The sequence below is a fragment of the Diuraphis noxia genome, unplaced genomic scaffold (assembly GCF_037042655.1).
Source record: "Diuraphis noxia isolate RWA-SAM2 unplaced genomic scaffold, SU_Dnox_SAM2 contig0002, whole genome shotgun sequence".
In the NCBI taxonomy this organism is placed as follows: Eukaryota; Metazoa; Arthropoda; class Insecta; order Hemiptera; family Aphididae; genus Diuraphis; species Diuraphis noxia.
The window spans coordinates 46,964,957-46,972,165 of NW_028301712.1; the positions used below are offsets into that span (position 1 = coordinate 46,964,957).

The 7,209-nt window shown below is 30.6% G+C and overlaps 1 pseudogene; it reads right to left on the bottom strand.

The window, feature by feature from the left end:
- Window positions 1–1,436: 1,436 nt before the first annotated feature.
- LOC107168359 (uncharacterized) lies at window positions 1,437–2,401 on the bottom strand (annotated as a pseudogene).
- Between the last annotated feature and the right edge of the window lie 4,808 nt (window positions 2,402–7,209).

Here is a 7,209-nt window from a genome sequence, read left to right on the forward strand (position 1 = left end):
ACTTTATAATAAAATAATTTTTAAAAAAAACTGATACTAAAATGATATATTATGACAAATAAGTATAAATAGTAATCTCATGAACAATTCATGGGTTAATTTAAACCTAAGCCCGTTTCACACTCTCGTGTGTCTATTAAACAAACTTGACAAAGTGACATATCAACTTGTTGAATATCTTTAATACAACCCGTCAGATGTGTCTAACTTAATTATAACCACCCTAAGTTGCATTAAATCAGGGTCCATTCAAATTTAAGCCCACCAACTTTCTGATACAAACTTCCAATTATTAAGCAAAACTATAAACATTTACTTTCCAAAGGAAGTACGTTAATTTCGAATAACGTTTATCATTTAATAATAATTTACAACTTTTTGATCATCTTGAAAAAACGTTTTACTATAAGTTATATAGTTAGGGTAAAATTATCTTGAGAAAAGTGCCATATCTGAATTCTCTGGTCGATTATTACAATTCCAATTTATCTTTTTCGATAAGGGCACCCATAGGATTGCTGTGTAGGACATGTGACCCTCCCTCCACATTTTTACTTAATATTAATTGTTTTATAACTAGTAAAAATACTTTTATATGTATACATATATAAAAATAATATTACGTTTATCAGACATACATTTGATTTTGCTCCCCCCGTGGTTTATATATCTATACGAGCACTTTTGAAACTTATTTCTACCACTATGGTGGTTTTTTTGTAGGAATACAATGAATGAAAACAATCAATTTATAGGTGTTGTAGATTCTGAGTGGAGAGATGAATGTATTGCTTTTGAAATTTTGTATGTTTTTCTTTTTATGTCTTTTGTACACGACCAGTAGTCAAAATAATGTTTCGATTTTAATATTTTTCGGTGCTTCAGCATATTTTCTGGCGGAAAAATGAATCTAGTTAATTCTAATCAGAATTTTTGTTCTTGGTATAAATCTAAAAATATGTTAGTAGATATACATGATGGAAATTGAAAAAAGTCGTTTCAAATCCAGAGTAAATGAGTATCTGAAGCCATGATAAATATTTAAAATATTGTAAATTATTTTCAGTTAGAAATTTATAAAAAATTTAATTTCATAGCCAACATAAAAAAATTTGATAGAAGATTCCATAAAAATGATTCTACCTTTAGGAAAAGATGTTAACCAGAAAGTTACGCTATTATCATAACTATGAGGTAGTTTCGATATTTATTATTTTTTTTATTGATCACTAGCTGTCCCGACACGGCGTTGCCCGCGTATTAGTTTGTTTTTTGGTATTTTTGTAGGCCGTGTATAGGTGTTAGGTATTACTTATTAGTTATTATGTACCTATGAGAAAATAATTATTTTTTTTTTATTTGTAGTTTATTAGTGGTTTTGGAGATCATAGCGTATAGTAAATTATTTAGAATGTCAAATTAATATTCATATAATGTCAATAATAATAATTAATAACCCTCGGGATTAAGGATAGAACATTGAATTTACGAATATGCTCTCCAGCTGGTGTTTTATCAGGTTTGATGACAATTGCGTGATTGTCACTTTGTAATTTGTGCATGTGTGATTTGAATAATTTCAACAATTATTGTGCTCATTTAATAAAGCGTCCAGATCACCGACGATGCGTCTGGCAAAAGGTGAATTAAGGTTATTGTAACTACAACGTGCATCCACGCGATTGACAAGTGCGCTTTCGGAGTCCTCACAGCCCATAAAGTAAATTTGTAAAAATTTATGTGGTTCGTTATGCATTGGTAGCAATGAGCCCACTCTATGATAAACTTGGCCTTTGATTTTGAATGTTGAATTAAATTGTTGACCATTTGCAGAATTATTTTTAATTATTTCTGTTGCTCCGAACGATGTCATTTGGAAACATGAATTGAATTTTCGAATTGACTTCAGGAACAGGTTAGAATCTGGATCCGTACCGATAAGTAAACCGTTCAATGGTTCAGGTGGTGTTTTAATTTCCGGTAGTTTCACTTTTCCTGACGCGCAACACATACCGGCTGGCTCATTTTTTGAACTTAAGCGCATTACAATGCGGACATTCCTTGTCCATAGCACCAATCTCTACTTTCGAATGAGCGTAATATTCAATATCGGGCCCATAATCGAATGCTAGACGAAGGAATGAATTGGATGTAAATGCTCTATGTACTTGTTGGCGTTGTCGGTCATTTGCTCTGCGTGTGTCAACTACGAATTGACGCGCTTCTAATCGTCTTATTTGATTTTTTCAGCTTGTGCCTCACTCAATCGCACCATGTTCACACGTATATTTTCATTGTTCGGTTGGATTTGTACGTCTCTTCTTTGTGCTCTTCTATCTCGCATGCTTGTACTTTTGGTCGTTCGACGGGCCAAATCAGACCCCTTGCGTCTTGCTGGCATTGTACAAAATACACAAATCGACACAATTAAAGTTCATATTAAACTAAATAAATAAATTTATGTTTATATCTATGGAAATACGTCAGACGACAGCAGCGACAACGGCGGCTGATCGGTCAGTGTGGCCATTGATTAAATATATGAAACAGCGATTAAATATAAAAAATAATAATAATAGTAATTTAATATGTTTGGTAACCAACGGCAACTCTATAAAAAAAAAAAATTGTCGTAGGTTAAAAAAATCCCTGTATGAGCCACCCTTTAAAATAAAAATAGGGGTGTGAAAAATAGTTTACATCACTCTCTGAGACCTACTTAATATACACAACAAATTTCATGAAAATCGGTCCAGCCGTTTCGGAGGAGTTTGGTAACAAACATTGTGACACGAGATTTTTATATATTAGAATTACATTTTATAATAGTAAAAAAAATCAAATTTGAATATTTATACAAGTATGCAAAAGACTGTTCAGAATCATTTTTCTATGCAATAGTTCATCATAAAATTTAAATACTATAACATATCCGTTTAAATAACATAATCAACAACTACTGTACAGCAGAGTTGTCAACTGTTCACCATTTTTTTTTATAAATATACATCTACAGTCAACAGAATAGATATCTGATACGTCGATCAATAGCTTAATATAATATTTATTGAAAAATATATAAAATGTAGCTATCGATAATAATCAAAAACTAATCAAGCGCCAACGGAGAACTAAATAACTTCAAAAGTAATGGTAAGTATTAAATTGGTTTAACTAGTATGATTTATATGATGGGTTGTATAAGCAATCGTTAAAAATATTTTAATGAATCAGTCATAAGGTAGTACCTTAAACTTAAACATAATTAAGTGGCCCATGATCAGTCCATAGAATTTTAATAGATTGCCAAACTAATATAATTTAATGTGATTCATTCCATATTTTAATTTTAAAGCAGATAGCTTTATTTGTTCAATAAGTGTTAACAATAAATTGGGTAATATTTTTGTGTTTTGTGTAATCCAGAATATAAATAATTAATTAAAGGAAAAATTTAACTACATATTAATGGACGTATATCGATTCCGCCGACTACTGATTATAATCCTTCCCTTGTTAATGTATTTCAAAATATACAGTCCTACATAATATACTATATAATATATATATATATGTTACATAAATGTCCGAAATTGTACATTTCGCAATTTGTACAGTGATTTTTGTACACATCGCGAATTGTACAATGTTGCTGTACAAAGTAACTAGATTGTACAAGTTTCGTTATACAATTCGCGATGTGTACAATAATCACTGTACAAATTGCGAAATATACCTTCATTGTCCAAATCAAAAGATTACTGCTAGTTTTAAAGTCTTAATTATTATTAACAAATAAATAGAAATACTGGATATTTTAATATAAAGTTATATAAATTACAATATAATAAGTGGTATGTTTTAAAAGTAGTTTATTAACACATATTACATATTAGTATATCATATAAAAAAGTTTTTTAAATTAACATTATTTTCAACTTCACTCATTTTGCCCGATTGTATAATACTATAATCACACTAATCGAGGACTGGAGGAGGAACTATGGTGCCAGTACTTCTCCTCCAGGGTTATTAATTACCTATTATATTGTAATTTATGTTTTTAAATTTTGTGATTTGTATAATGAAGGTACATTTCGCAATTTGTACAGTGATTATTGTACATATCGCGAATTGTATAATGAAACTTGTACAATCTAGTTACTTTGTATGGCAATGTTGTACAATTCACGATGTGCACAAAAATCACTGTAAAAATTGCAAAATGTAAAATTCCGGCATTGTATGTAACATATATATACATATATTAATAAAATTTATAATAATGCAAAAATAAAACGTATCAATATATTTTATTTTATTCCGTAGGTACTTATTGCTACAACGTATTACGCTACATATAAATGTCAATTATTACCTAACTGAAATCTTATCTTTAAGATTAAATATATTATTTTTTTTTATATTTATTAAAAATTAAAATGTATCAACATATTACATGTTACAACAAGTTAGTTATAAATAAATAACAATAACAATAGCAATTTAATTTAGAGTTATATATATAATAAATATACTGTGTGTTTGTGTTATTGATGTACGGAATATGTGGTGTGTGTGTGTGTGTGTGTTATGGAGTAGGAGTTATAGGGAGTGTTATTTTGTTTATTAGGGATGTTAAAACAGTGAGAAGGGGGTTAAGTATAGATTTTAGTTCGTCGAGGAGTTTGGGTATGACGTGTAGAGATTGATCGGGTGGTGGTCTGTTAGCTGCGATTTCGGCGTATGACGGTTTTCCTTTTGAGTTTGAACTGGAGGCTTCATTTCCACTTCTTCGAGATGGAGGTGGTATAGGCGGTATAGCAAGTGTTGGAATAGGTTGATGTTCTTTATTTATTTTTTTATTTTTTGGTTTGGTGTGGTTTAGTAATTTTTTAAGAGATTGGCATCCTTTGTAGTTTGCAGTGTGGTTTCCACCGCAATTTGCACATTTTGCGGGTTCCTCCCGTTGTTTTGTGCATTCGTTAGTTGGGTGTTCTGATCCGCATTTTACGCAGCGTGGATCGTGATGGCAATAATTACGTGTGTGTCCATATTTTTGGCAGTTATGAAATTGAGGAGGATCGGACCGTCTTTTTGGATATTCGAATTTCACTATTGAGTTTAATATTTTTGTTATTTTGAATATTTCTCGATTATTGTTGTTGCGGGCCAGGCCTATATTAAATAGAGGAAATGGTAATTATTTGTTCGTGTGGTGTATTATTTTTGAGATACTGTTGACTTTGTGCCCTAGGTCACTAAGGTAGTTTATAATATCCACGGTAGGCGTGGAGTGGTGAAGGTGGCGTAGCACGACTCGGAATGGTTGTGAGGAACGGGGGAGATAAGAATGGTAATCGTAATTGGCATCAACCAGATATGATTTAATGGCCATCCAGTTTTCGCGTGTGTTTGGCCGAACGATAATATTAGATCTATTAGCTTTGCATGTGAAACCCTCTGGTCCCACTATGCTATAGTTAAATCATTTTTGAGGATTATAAAATCAGTAACGTTTGTTAGTACGATATTTGGGAGTTTTATCTTACTCGGTTCTGGTGAGGTCTTGGTAGTTTGTGAGGTGAGCTGAGATTCTGTTTTCACGAAAACATTGTCTTGTTCCTCCATTTCTAGAACTTCGAAACGATTTGGTGTTACAACAAAAACTTTGTTTTTCTTATCCACGTAGGTCGGGGAGTTTGAGGAGGTCGACGAGAGAGCTCTCTTTGTAGTAGGATTTTCCATAGTTTTCTTTTTACGAACTGTTTTTTTGTTTAGAATAACAATTGGTGAAACCGTGGCCATTACACGTTTTTAATACCTCGTTGCGACAATTAAATGGAAAGATAAGGTACGATACGTGACGCATTACGAAACTACGGCGGCGCACTAGTTATCGCTTTAGCTGTCTGAGCCCGACTGTTATATATTATTATATCTATATATATTTATATTATTAAAATATGGACTACCCAATCTTCCCATGTTACTAATCAGTCAAATTTACTAATCAAAAGACCATGTCAAATATATTTTAGATGCTTTTAAATGACAGTGTATTAAAAAAAAGTGTACTGCAAAAATGTATGTAAATCAAGCAAAAAATACAATATTGAAAAATGAAAGTATTCATAATGTCAACCTTAGCAAAGAAACTAAATCAAGTATTTAAAAAAAAAAATCAGGACTTAAATAGAAATCGGAAGACGAATTGGAAAGGCCTTCAAAAATCATTAATAGAAGCATTTTAATTAATCCAGTAGTGACACAAACTTTAACAAGTACAGATAATATTATATATCAATGTTTATACCGTGCTTGTAAATCATCATATCCGAAATTTCCAACAAATCTTACGGAAGTAATCAATGTAATGAGTGAGCGTCAAATTAAAACCTTCCAAGATGAAAATTTTACTGTTGTAGATTCAGATAACAAAATTATTTTTTTTTCAACAAAATCTAACTTAAAATTATTATGTTCAGTAGAAAAATATTTGTGGATTGTACTTTTACATACTGTGCAAAATATTTTCTTCAGCTTTTTACCATCTACATTTTTAAGAATGGACATTATGTTCCACTTGTGTACTTTTTACTACCCGATAAATGTAAAGACACGTATGCGCGATCGTTTGGTTATGTTATTGAAAAATGTTCAGAAATAAATTTATTATTCAGTTCATCGAAAATAGTTTCTGATTTTGAAGAAGCTATACATATTGGTGCAAAAACAATTTGGCCAAAAATGCAGATTGTTGGATGCCGATTTAATTTGACGCAAAATAGGTGGAAACACGTTCAAAGTCTTAGTAAATATATATTTGAATACACATACAAATATACAATAATATTATTGTTGTATTAATTATTATTATTAATTCATTTATTTTTTAGGTTTATCAAAAGAATATAAAGATGAATCAAGTGAAATAGGTAATTGGCTAAAATTGGTATTCAGATTACCATTATTAAATTCGGAAGAAGTAAGGCGATTGTTTTACGACAGAGTTGATGTCGAAAATACAAACTGACACTTACATACATATAAATAGAACAAATATTAATAAAACCAGTAAAAATAGTGATTTTAACAAAAAAAAACTAATAGTATTAAAAATTTATCTAATGATTTGAACAATAATAAAATTTCAAAGTTCACTTATTTAAATCATATGTTCAGATATTACCCGAAGACTAAAGTAGT